Raw genomic sequence first — 13410 nt, 5'->3', positions numbered from 1 at the left:
CCGCCGCCGGGGTAACGGATATGCAGGCGGCGGCGAGAGGAAGGGCACAGCCGGGCTGGGGCTGGGGAATGGTAGGGGTGGGAGGCTGAGCCGCAGGTGTGCCGGCCGCCCGGGGTCGCGGCGGTTCGGCGCCACCCCCTCCCCTCTCACCCTGACCTCAGGTCCCCACCGCGGAAGATTACCCCCGTCGCCAAGGTTAGGTGCTCCCCGCCGCGCACCTCTCGCCGAGGAATCGTGCTCTTGCAAGATAAGCCCCTCCAGCGATTGCCTTCATGCCACCGAGCCCGTCGTCGGCTTACCCCCACTTGCCCACTGTTGACAAAGGCTTTGTAACAGGATTGTTAGTGAAATGTCTATCACCTTAATGCAGTGGTTATAGTTTCCAAACGCGTTGAACCAGTAGTTCTGTTTTGATAAGGAGACGGTTGTCTAGTCTTTGTACTGATTGCACGAACTATACAGAGGAACCACATCTTTGGATTTTCACTCTTCTCAGGTTTTGGAATGGAGGGAAGAGGAAGGAGGCAAGAGGATTATTTAAAATTTCAGATTTTCTGCTAAGTTTTTGTTAGGGAGAAAATCACTGTAATGTAAATACTGTACCTTACTTGTGTATTACACGAGTCTAGTTCCTCCTTTCCACTCAGTTTCTTCTTCCACAGCTTTTGGAGGGAGGGTATTTAATAGATAGTGTAAGGAACCTTGAATCAATATTGGGAATAGTAAAGACAGTGAAAACCACTTATGTATTTAGAAGGTAGGCTACCTGAAGGGTTTTAAGCTTGCAATAGGTTATTCTCAAAAGCTAGTAGCTCAGCTCTTGCATAGAGAAAGACAGCCAGATCTGTAACCTCCAGGAATTCACATCTATGGTATGAGCAGGAACAAAGAGTATAAAATCAATAGGAGCACACATACACATACACTGGCTAGGTTTTATGAATTAAAATATTTTGGATCCCTTTTTAACTTTATATAAATTTAGTGATAGGGTGGTTAGGCAACAGCAGTAAGTTCATTTATTCATGTAGCCAATGTAATAACTGAAGACCGGGGGAAGGGTGCAGTTAGGTGAAACTGAATCTTGAAGATTGTAAAATAAGTTTATTTATAGTATGCTGTATTTAATGCTAGAAATGAATGGCTTATTACTAATACTTTCTGGTCAGTTTCCTTGTGGTGTTCTTTAGCCACATTCTGTAAGAAAAGGTTCTAACATTTCAGGCTGTAGAGTGTTGATTTATTGTTTGTAATAACATTCAGTCAGTTTTAAAACCTTGGCTAGAATCCAGATGGTGGGTTTCATTGAAAGAAGGGCCTTGGGTTTTCACCTTCCTGCCAGCACTTTCAGCACCACTGCCAGGTCTTCAGAGAGGCTAGGACTGGAGCGTGCCGAAGCACAGTTTAGGATTACATAGTATGCAATGCTTGATTTCTGATCAGGGTAACAGTGGCTGGATGGATCCTGTGATTCGTGTTCAGTATTTCAGCATTGGACTGTTTCATAGAATTAACTTGGAAGATCTCGGACTGGAAGGAGAAGCATATGATTTAGTTTTAAAATGCAATTAACCCTTGATTTGTAATGTCAGCTTTGTGGCTGGAGTAACCACAGTGACTGTGGGACCCCTCAATTTACATAGTCTATTTGGTTACTATTATTTCTAAATGGATACTCTAGATTGGTCACAGAGGGACAGAATTCCTATGCTTCTGAGTGACTGCATTATCTTTCTCAGACCAATTATAAATTACTTTTTGAAAAATTCATTTATTGTGGCTAGTGGAAATCAAATCTATAGAGAGATTCCCTACTATGCAACTCTTATTCTTGGTAAATTCATTGTTCCTTAGGCAAGATGAAAAAGAAGGGGCTTTTTTCTTTGTGAGTTGGAACCATTAAAGACATTTGCATGGGAGTGTAGTCTTTGTGTTGTGTATTATTTCTAAAGATTTGGTGCTATTCCTTTAAAAATAGCATAAAGATGTGAGTAAGAATTTTTAAGGTCAGAATGTTAGCTACTTAAAAATACCAGGGAAGAGACTCTGTCTCAAAAAAAAAAAAAAAAAGTCAGGGAAAAAAGGTATCTATATTAAAAAGTTAGCTTTTGCCTGGGATCTTTGCTTGTGATATGTATTTTCGTGTAGTTGAAAATGATGCTCTACAAAACAGTTAGCAGAGCAGACACTTGGATTTGTTTTTCAAGCACTGGTGATGAAATTTTGATGTATTACCCTTAATTCAAGCCTAGGCTGCCTTCTAGTGCCCTGAACCAACATGAACTGTTCAGTTTCTTTGTTTATGCCAGTTTATTAGTATTACTTGAGTTAGGTGGAGCTTTAGCTAGAAGCTGAACATTGTGTTTACATCTCTAGTTCTATGTAATATTTAATTATATGTAGTATTATGGATACATGGCAGCATGGTAAGTGCTAGTTCTTGTGTATGTGAGCTGTGAGGCCCTTTAAAGAATGCTTTTGCTCTTCTTGTTTCCATAAAAAAATAAATAAATAAAACAAACACATACAGGACCAGAGCCTTTTAAGGCCTATTCTATTTCCTAAGTGTTTGGTTTAACTTTTAATTTCTTGAATTGCTAAAATTATTAATGATAGTATCACATCACTATCCTGAAAATTATTAGTCTTTAACTAAAAAATTGTGGCATTCATAGTCAGAATAAGCACAAAAGAATAGAGAGGCAAGGAAAGACCATATACAGGACATCTAGTTGATGTTTATGAACAATTTTACCAAGAATAAATACAAATGTCAGAAACTATCTTTGTTTCTAATAACCCGAATACAAATCTCAGGGTGGAAAATGGAACCTCAATAAGTGTTGTAACAATCCTTTCAAAAAATTTAGAATCAATGGTTGTATATTTTAGAGGTCTGTAATAGGTTAATTGAAATTAATTCAGACCAGTTTCATCCAAATAGACTAGTATGAGCAGATAATGTTTTACAGAATATTAACAAAAGAGGCAAATATTTGATGCCTTTGATTGCTGACATGATTTTTTTTCACCCTAGAGTCTTGTGCTTTGGTTTCTTAGGAACCAAGAATGACTTTTTTCAGTGTATATTGTAGTAAGCATAAGGTACTAAAACAATGAGCTCTCCAAAGTTTAGGAATTGAAAGAGAATTTTAAAGATTACCTACTTCCTTGCTTTTTCAAGCAAAGAAACTCAGGTCTAGAAAGGTTAAGCCACTTGGCATCATATAAATGTGTGGTGTCTCTCTCTCTCTCTCTCTCTCTCTCTCACATACATTCACACACACACACACACACACACACACACACACACACACACACACACGGCTAGTTTCTTGAGCACTGTATGTTTTAGTATTAGGAACCAGGTCACATTAGCTGTGTGACCCTGATGAAATCACTTCCTCCTTTTGGGGTTTCAGGTTGTTCATCTGTATGTAGTGTTGGAGAACTGAACTTTGGTTTCTAAGTAAGCCTCATATAATCTAAGCACCCATTCAGCTCTAAATTTCTATGTTTTGTTATGGTTTAATTATGCTTATGAAGAGAGAATTTAAGGAGCTATTTTAAATCCTAATATAAAATTAATGTTAAAAAAATCATCTTTTAAAAAAACTTAATGAAAAGCCAGACATAGTGATGTACACCCTTAATCCCAGCACTTGGGAGTCAGAGGCAGGAGGATTTTTGTGAGTTGTGGTCAGCCCGGTCTACGTGGTGAGTTCCAGGACAGACAGAGCTACATAGTGAGACCCTGTCTTAAAACAAAAACAAAACCCCCCAAATAAATAAATAAACCAAAAAATTAATAAATTAAAAAATGTTTTTAATTGAGAGTTTGTTGTGACTAGAAAACTCAGTGAAACCTTTTGTTTCCGTTGCTGGGGATTGAACCCAGACCTTTGGGCATGCTAAGCAAGCCACTCTACCACTGAACTACATCTCCAGCATGAGACTTTTGTTTAACTTAAATAAACAGAAAGCAATGGCCATGAACTAATTTTCCTTTGCATGATCTGGAAGACGTACTGCATGAACTGCACTTCCCTTAATGTCAGGTAGAAGGAAGCATTGCTGTGGTGTTGTTATGATTTTCATTTATAGAAAGAACCCTCCCGTGGGAAAACTTGTGTTGCAGGCTTCAGTGTCTCAATGGTATTATGTTGATTAGTTAGGGTTCACTTGCCTTGCTGGAACTTGTTTGAAATTTCCAGTTTGGCCACCCGATGGGGCACAAACCACACTTTTTCTTTACGGGACTTCTGTAAATAAAAGTACAGTGTAGTGTATTTTAAATAATGCTTGCAAATGATGGTTAGTGATTGTTAGATGCCTGACATTTGCAAATATGATTTAAATGAGTGAATAAAAGTAGAGACAGGAAGTATAACTGTTCTTTATTGTCTCTGTAAAGTATGCTAGGGTGAGTATCCTGGTAAGATTATACTTGTCCATCCATCCCTGAGGTTGGCTTTGGATCAGCTTTTGGGTGAAGGCCCAGATCATAAGAACCTAAGAATCTTATTTGACCTGGAGTGACCATGGAAAACTAGTCCTGGCTTCAGTCCTCATTTGGAAAACATTTGAGAGACCAAGTTATACTAGCTGGGGGTTTCAGGTACATGTGAATTTTAGGCCCCCAAACAGTGTTTCCCAAACTCCATGGAGTAAGAGAAGATAGTGTTAAAACTGTTAGTTTTGTTAATTTTATGCATATGAGAAGGAAGAAATATCATTTTCCAAATATTTAGTAAATGGGTTGTGTAGCATTTTCCAAGGAGGCTACCTACAAGTGTTAAAATTCTGAGGGAGTCAGGGTTCCAGTGATTGCTCCCTTCTTTGTTCACTGTCAGCGGGTAGCGGTTAGTGCAGTTATGGGTGCCTAGGTAAATGAGTGCTGTGTAAATTTGACTCGGTCAGCCCAATTAGAGATGCTGTAACAGTAATACCAGTAATGTAAGCACAGTGAACAGCATGGCAGTGACAGCTGACACATCTAGAAATAGCCTTTAGCCAGACTACAGGTACAGTAGCAATACTATGTTAGATCTGACAAAAAGTTCACCAAAATAGTTCACAATTAATAAGAAACCCTTTGAAGTCAGAGTTTACATCCTCTGGCATCCACAATTAACTTACATCTCAAGTGTGCCTTGATAAGTCCAGTTTTCAGTTTGTATCCATCGTAATTAAGTTCAAAATTAAAGCAGTCTTGAGCCTTGAACTAGCCCTTTGAATTCCTGGGATAAATTATTTGATCAAAAATACTCATACAGGAAAGGTTTTTTAAAAAGCCTTATTATTGAAGGAGGCCTATACTATAATAAAGAACTTAGGTCAGAAATAAGGAGCTAAATAAGTCCTAAGGTGCAGCTCTGTCATTGAGTATTCATAAATAGTGAACAAATTACTGCTTGCTGGTTTGTGCGTGCATGCGCACTTCTGTGTACAGGTATGTGCCCACTTATGTGCATTTGTGTTTAGAAGCCAGAGGTTGGCATCAGGTATCTTCTGTTGCTTTCCATCTTATTTATTATTGAGACAGTCTCAAAATATGGCTTTAGCTGGTCTAGAACTCACAGAGATCCATCTGCCTCTGCTTCCTGCGTGCTGAGATTAAAGCCTGGCCCCACCTTATTTATTTATTTATTTATTTGTTTGTTTGTTTATTTATTTATTTATTTATTTATTTAAACAGTCTATCTACATGACCCTGGAACATGTACTGGAACTCACCATGTAGAACAGACTGGCCTCAGACTCACAAGAGATCTGCTTGCCCTTGCCCTGAGTGCTGGGATTAAAGGTGTGCGCCATGACACCCAGCTCCTCCTTAGTTATTGAAGACAGATCACTCACTATACCTGGACCTTGTGGATTTGACTAGACTGCATGGCCAGAAAACCTCAAGGATCCACCTGCTTATATTGCCCCTGTCCTGGAGACAGATGCATGTTGCCATACCAGGCTTTTACATGGATGTTTAGGATCCAAACACAGGTCTTCATGATTGTGCAGTGAGTGAGCTCTGTATCCACTGAGCCAAGTCCCCAGTCCTCCACCCAACAATTGGTCATTTGAAGATAGAAAGGTGGCATGCAACCACAGAGGAAAGTGGGGAAGTTCAGTCTCAATCCCTCTTCTTGCACCCCACTTCTCCCCCCATATCCTTCTCCCTATCTTTCCATCCTCTTCCCCTCCCCCTTTCCAGAAAGGATTTCATGTATACCAGGCTGGCCTTAAACTCCCTATGTAGTCAAGGATAACTTGATCCTCTTGCCTCTACCTCTCAAGTGATGGGATTATAGGTATGAGCTACCACTTCCAGTTTATGCCTTACTAGAGATTGAACCCAAGGCTTTTCACTAGTGCTAGGCAAGCACTGTTATCCATTGAGCTATAGCTCTAGCCCCAGATATAAAATGTGCTTTATGGAGGGTTTTTTTTTTTTAATGCCCTAGAGCAATGGTTTTCAAGCTTTTTAAATCCCAGGACATGTTGAAACTCTTAAAATTATAGAGGATGTCAATGTCTATCGATGTCCTATATTAGAACCTCAAACTGAGGTCTAATATGCAATATACAAGCACACCTTTTACTAGCCACTAGGAGTATAACCTGACATTTAATACAGCACCTGAAACTGCCTTGTGTACCTGTGGGAGAAGGAAAAAAAGCAAATGAGTGGTAGCATTATGAAGATTTTTTTTTTTTTTTAACACAGGGTCTCGAACTGTAGCCCTGGCTGACCTCAAACTCACAGAGATCCTCCTGCCTCTGCTTCAGGAGTGTCTCCCTAGTGCAGGGATTAAGGCATGTGCCATCATAATTGGCTCAGAAGTGCCTCCTTTGAGCACAGGACTTATTTTAGAAAGTTAAGAGATGGCCTGAAAAAAAAAGTGTTCTGTTTTTACAAAGCACATGAGAAGATAAAGGACTCTGTAGGGTGAGGATTTCCTGGTGTCTGCCACACAGTGAAGGGCCATAGAGAAAGAAATTTGGATGTCACCTATTCCGTCAGTAGAGCTGGAATTGAAGTTAAGTCCCATCCTGTGGAGCTCTTGTTTTTGTGAGGGAGTGTAAATAGCAACAGTGGTGGTAGTAAATGGTGATAACCCCAGCAGCTGTTGGTTGTTTGTTTGTCTGTTTATGTATTTGAGGACTTATGTCACACGTTGTAGTAACACTTTAAAAGACATTTCTCTTAAGAGCAGGCAGTGTAGGTAGGCTGTTACTGCTGTCTCAGGATGGGGAGACTGAGCCTGTGAATGACTGTGTTGCTGCTCCTAGTTACAGGTAGCACAGATGAGATACTAAGAGGCCTCTCCTGACCTCTTCTTCAGTACCATTGACCTGTTTCTGTAGCATCTGTTCTGTAGCATGGAAGCAATGGCTGGTCTTTTCTGTCTGCTGGGTTTGGAAAGCAGGGGAGTCCTTCGTAGGACAGAATTCACCTCTGTTAATTTCTGTTTCCTCAAAGTGATCCTGACATTATGAATGAACAGCTAACAAAGGACCTAATGAAGATGAGTGAATGAAAAAGGGAATGAGTTGTGGTAAAAAGAGGAGATAGCTATTGACTTGCCTCAGTCATGGCGGTTGGCTTCAAGGTTTACGTCATAGAATGTTAACCTGTAAGGAACGTTCAGGGTTTTTTAGTTCACTTCTAATTTTTTGTTCAAGTGAGAATGGAATCATAGAGATTAAATGGTGAAGGTCATTTGGCCTGATCAGTGGCTGAGCTAACCGTTACCCTGATTTATTTTATTAGCTTTGTGTGTTAATGCAGAGAACAGTTTCTAAAGCCAGACTGTGGAGGTTCAGATCAAAGCTTGCCGGCTTACTAGCTTAGTGGATTCAGGCAAGTTACTTGTCAATTACTTTTTCTTAATAAATACATGTGTGTGTGTGTGGCGAGTGCACACTTGAGGAGCTCAGAGGACAACTTTGAGGAGTTGAGTGCCTCTTTCTACTTTGGGTCCTGAGGATGGAGCTTGCCATCAGGCTTGTATGGCAAGCTTGTATGGTTTTTACCTGCTGAGCCATCTCCCCAGCCCATGTCACTTGACATGTTTGTGCTTTGGTTTCCTTTTGTGTCAATTAGCAATGATGATAGTATAATTCTGTAGGACTATTATGAAAATTGTCATTTCCAAAGTTTATTTGTTCAATTGACATTTCCAAAGTCATTGAGACAGTCTCACTATGTAATGAGGCTGATCTTAACATGTTTGGTAATCACGGTACTACTGAACTACAGTTGTAGCTGGCTTTGAACTTTTGATACTCTGGTCTCAGCCTCCTGAAAAAATCCTGGGATTGCAGATATATGCAACATGCCTAGTTGTTGAGGATTAAATGAGTTATAACACAAAAAGTTCTTAGAACAATGCCTGGCATATAGTAAGAGGGATATATTAAAGTTCTTTTTTTTCAAAGAGCTCAAGGATATTATGTAGTGCTTGGTTAGCAGTGTTTATATTAGGGAGATGGAGCCTCAAGCTTTATCTGTCAGATGTCAGATGTGGGTTTTTCTAGGAAATGACTGTGTTCATTTGAGCTAATATTTCAAACGTCTATAGTATTTGTTCTGATGAATTGTTCTTAGCTTTTTTAGTATACACTAAGGAAGCCAGGCATAAATGATGATGTAGTTGTGAAATAAATTAGTTGTGATGGTCGTTTTGTAAATTCATTTATTTTGGCTAGCCAGTGTCAAGGTATTCTTTTGCTTTTTAATTGAAGTGAGAATCACAAATGCATTTTTTTTTTTTTTTTTGGTTTTTCGAGACAAGGTTTCTCTGTGTAGCTTTGTGCCTTTCCTGGATCTCGCTCTGTAGACCAGTCTGGCCTCGAACTCACAAAGATCCGCCTGCCTCTGCCTCCCAAGTGCTGGGATTAAAGGCGTGCGCCACCACCGCCCGGCTTACAAATGCATTCTTAAATGGATCCAGGTGGCTTAAGTGAGCTTCTAATGACTGCTTAATATTAGTTCTTTGCAGTTTTATAATAAAAACAATAGTTTGTCTTAAAGTTAGCTTTAGAATTGGAAAAGAGCTTCTCAATACCTTGGTTTTTCAATGGATAAATTGAAGACATACAGGTCACACACTGCCTGGGCAGCCTTACAGCTGGCTGCTGAGGTTTAGCATAGCCATATAAATATTGCCTTTTGTTGTTGTTTTGCCTTAAAATTTCAAGGATGAATTTTCTTTGTTCAAATTAATAGATGTTCTGTGCTAATACATTTATCTGAAACTAATCTATTAGATCGCATTAACAGCCTAAAATTTTTTTCTGTATGCTAATTAAAATACACAGTAAATGATGAGACTCAGATATTAATGATGCTGTTGTTTACTTACCTACATAAAATTAACCATTGCCCCCATTTATAAGGTATAATTATAGGTAGAAAACCATTTGAATTAGGAGATAGGATTGAGTGATTATAGCAAGGCTTGCAGGGTCAGGTAGAAATGAAAGAACGACTCGGGAAGGTTAAGAAATGAATAGCCTATTCCTCTGTATCATTCCTCTATTTGTTTTGTAGCATAGGTTACATGGAGACTACATTTCCTACCTCCTGTAGCCCAAGTTTGTGAAGCCAAAGTCAGGGCAGTGTGTTTAGAGCAGTGGTTCTCAACCTGTGGTTTGCAACCCCTTTGGCAAACCTCTATCTCCAGAAACAATTTACATTACAATTCATAACAGTAGCAAAATTACAGTTATGAGGTAGCAACAAAATAATTTTATGATTTTGGGGGGTCACCACACCATAAGGAACTGTATGAAAGGGTTGCAACATTAGGAAGGTTGAGAACCACTGGTCTAGGGGATATTAGAGTGTGTATTAACATATTCATTATTCATGAGTGCCCCTCTTCTTTTTAAAACAACAATAATGATGATAATAACTACAGCTAATGTTTATTGAGTGCTCTGGTGTGCACTTTAATCTTCACTATCCAAAGTATGGTATTATTCCTGTTAGGAGAAAACATTGAAAATTTAGCATGAGTACATTGGTCAGGGATGCATAGCTGGGAAGTGCTTAGAGCTAGAAAGCAAAAGCAGGTGTGTCTTATTTTAGAGACTAGGTTCCTAACATGGTGAGCCACAGTGGGCATCATGCAGGGTGCTGGGGGTAAAGGCAGTGAGCACTAATTTTCACCTTTGAGTAATTTGTAACTTACATGGTCTTCTAATTATATATATTATACACACACACACACACACACACACACACACACACACACACACACACAAACTGTTTATTACAAAAGAGTGGCCAATTGATTTTGCCCTAGAGAGCAAAGGCATTTACATTAGATCTACAGTGGTATTATTTTAGTAGGATACAAGAGAGTAAATACAATTTTATCATACAGGTAAGAAGGGAAAGGACGCTAGAGGCAGCATAGGCAGAAAAAAATGAGATTGAAGAATGGCATAGGTAGGAATTTCCAGATATACCTAATGGAATTTGATTTTAGTAGAGCATTGAACAGTCTATAGAGTGAACTTGGAAAGGATCTGGGAGGTGTTAAAAGGCCCAGAACACTGTGAAGTTAAGATATATTCCTGGGTATCCTCAGAGTTGCCATCCTCCTGCCTCAGCCTCCTAAGTGCTATGATTATAGGCATGTATTACCATTCTTGGTCCATAAAAGATTTTAAAGAGATGATACAACGTGGTGTGTGTGTGTGTGTGTGTGTGTGTGTGTGTGTGTGTGTGTGTGTATGTAATTTGTATCTTACGTGATGCTTTAGACAAATTATGATCAAAGACAGGAAAAACAGTATAGTAAAAAATTATGAAGGTTTGAATCAGTGTTTTATTTAATCAGTTTTATATGTAGTCCACATTTTAAATAAAATTGGGGTGTGTTAAAATTAATGCTATATCATTTTTCAGTTTGACATGGTGTTTCAGTCTTTTTTTTTTTTTTTTTTTTTTTGGTTTTTTGAGACAGGGTTTCTCTGTGTAGCTTTGTGCCTTTCCTGGAACTCACTTGGTAGCCCAGGCTGGCCTCGAACTCACAGAGATCCGCCTGGCTCTGCCTCCCGAGTGCTGGGATTAAAGGCGTGCGCCACCACCGCCCGGCGGTGTTTCAGTCTTAGAAGTATATAAAACAATGATGTGTGCTGCTGTTAGTGACTTTTTAGACTTGACGTTATAATGTAACATTTACCAGATGCTTATTGGGTATCAAGCAGGTAGTAGATATTTTCCATCTAGCGTCTCACTCACTGTCACATTTAACTACTTATATACTCGTTGAATGAAGTTTCTTATGTGATCTTTACAACAGGCCTATTGACATATAGGTATTTATCCTATTTTTGAAGAAATATAATCTCATATTTTAGTAGTTGTCCAAGGTTGCATGGTTAGTTTAGGATGAACTAAGATTATGAACTCAAATTTGTCTTAGTCCAGATTCTTTTATTTTTAATTTTTTGAGATTATAATACAATTATGTCATTTTTCCCTTTCTCTTTCCTCCCTCCAACTCTTTCATGTACCCCATTCCCTTGCTCTCATTCAAATTTGGTTGTGTTATCACTGGTATGTTTTCTGTGCAGTGGTTCTGCTGAGTAGGAAAATAATTGAAAAGGAAGAATTGGTTTTTGAGATATTTGGAAGTTAGGACTCTCGGGGCATTTGCTACAGGGACTAATAAATGCTGCTGGAATTTGAATAAAAGGTGTCATTTGAGGTCAGTGCCTTGCTTGGGAACACCATTTTACTGGTTGCCAAGAAGTTTCACAGAATGTCTTTACTTTGGTGAATTCACTGTGTCCCAAGTTCCGATCTGAATTTGATCTTTTCAGTGACCCTAGATTGATGGGGCTTGGCCTATTGTATACAATTAAGTGGTTGGCTGAATATTGTAAGTTCACAAAGGAGCGATGTTTAAATACCCATGTGCCAAATTATTTATTACTATGGGAAATGCACTTAGCACCCACATTCTAGACTAAAGCAGGTTTTCCTTGTCATCAAATTGTTTGTCTGTTCTCTCCACCAACCTATTGAGAGGAGATAAATTATGAGACTGGCTGAGCATGTGATTAGAAGGCTACAGTTAATGATGTACTCATTTCATTCTACAAGGCCAAGGTCTTACACTGTTTGGATGAATCAAATTCTTTGTGTGATATCTTTTTTACTGGAATATGCCTGGATATGCTGCCATTGTTACTGTTTTGAGATGTCCTTTCCCCTTTAGTGTTGATCTTCCCTAATGTATTTTCTTTTTCTTTTTAAGATAATGTTAATGCTGCAGCACATATGCGCATGCACTCACACTCACATAAATGTTAAAGAATGTTTAAAAAAGGCAATGCTAATAAATATCTATACTGATATATGAATGTTTTGTTCACAGCTTTGTTTTTTTCCAGTACTAGGACTTGAACTTGGGGCCTTGTGTATGTTATGCAGGCATTCTATCACTGAACTACATCCTTGACCTCTGCCTAGTTGAATTTTAAGAGATTAATTTGAAATCTGGCTTTATTATTTAATAGTTATAACCCCTTTTTGAATCTTAGATTCTACCTGTAGAACAGGCTTTCTCAGTAATTGTGATGCTGTAGGCAAAACATCTGATCTGTATATGATAGGTAGTGATAATGTATTACTTATTACCAAGCCGGGGCAGACACTTGACTGCTATAGGTTTTATCACTGGAAGGCATTATTTGGTTCTAGGGAAAGCAGCATTGACAATTATCTTGATAGGTAAACTGCAGCACAGCACTATGCAGTAGGACTTTGAGTGATAGAGGAAATGTTCTGTATCTATGTAGTCCAGTGTGTGGCCATGAGTACATATGACTGATGAGTCCTTGAAATGTGGTTCATGAGACTGCAGAACTCAATATTTAATTGTAGCTAATTAAAAATTTAATAGCAACATGTGGCTAGTGGCTACTGCAAAGCTCAAACTTTTATTATTCATGGCCATGACAAGGACTGAGTATCCTAGTTTAGATTCATTTTATTACTTTACACCTTTTTTCTGTCCCTGATTCTGGGTTCCCTAGCATCCATGATAGTATTCTAGGCTTGTCATTGGCAATGGCTGTCCAACAGCCTTGAATCAAGGTCTAATTTTTGAAGTGTTGGAGATCATTTCTCAAAGATTGGTCCAATGACTATTTGCTTTAGAGCCACTCAGGCTGCGTGTAAAAACAGAAACGCAGTCTAGAGAGAAGGCTCAGCCTTTAAAGGTACCTGCTGCCAAGCCTGATTACCAGAGTTTGATGCCTGGGACCCACACAGTGAAAGGAAGGAACTGTCTTGTGGAAATTGTTCTCTGACCTCTACTGGCACACTGGGGCACTGTGCACCCTCACTCCACCCCAGCCACACACACACACACACACACACACACACAC

The 13410-nt window shown here is 39.0% G+C and overlaps 1 protein-coding gene across 1 annotated transcript in view; it reads left to right on the top strand.

The window, feature by feature from the left end:
* The window catches only part of Xpr1 (xenotropic and polytropic retrovirus receptor 1), a 161518-nt gene that overhangs the window by 435 nt on the left and 147673 nt on the right, over positions 1 to 13410 (top strand). The gene's annotated exons all lie outside the window — the stretch shown is intronic.

The sequence above is a fragment of the Peromyscus californicus genome, unplaced genomic scaffold, assembly GCF_007827085.1.
Source record: "Peromyscus californicus insignis strain IS unplaced genomic scaffold, ASM782708v3 Scaffold_14__1_contigs__length_90479793_seg_2, whole genome shotgun sequence".
NCBI classification, from domain to species: Eukaryota; Metazoa; Chordata; class Mammalia; order Rodentia; family Cricetidae; genus Peromyscus; species Peromyscus californicus.
The sequence above is the reverse complement of the archived record's forward strand: the minus strand, read 5'-3'. Positions and strand labels throughout refer to the sequence as shown.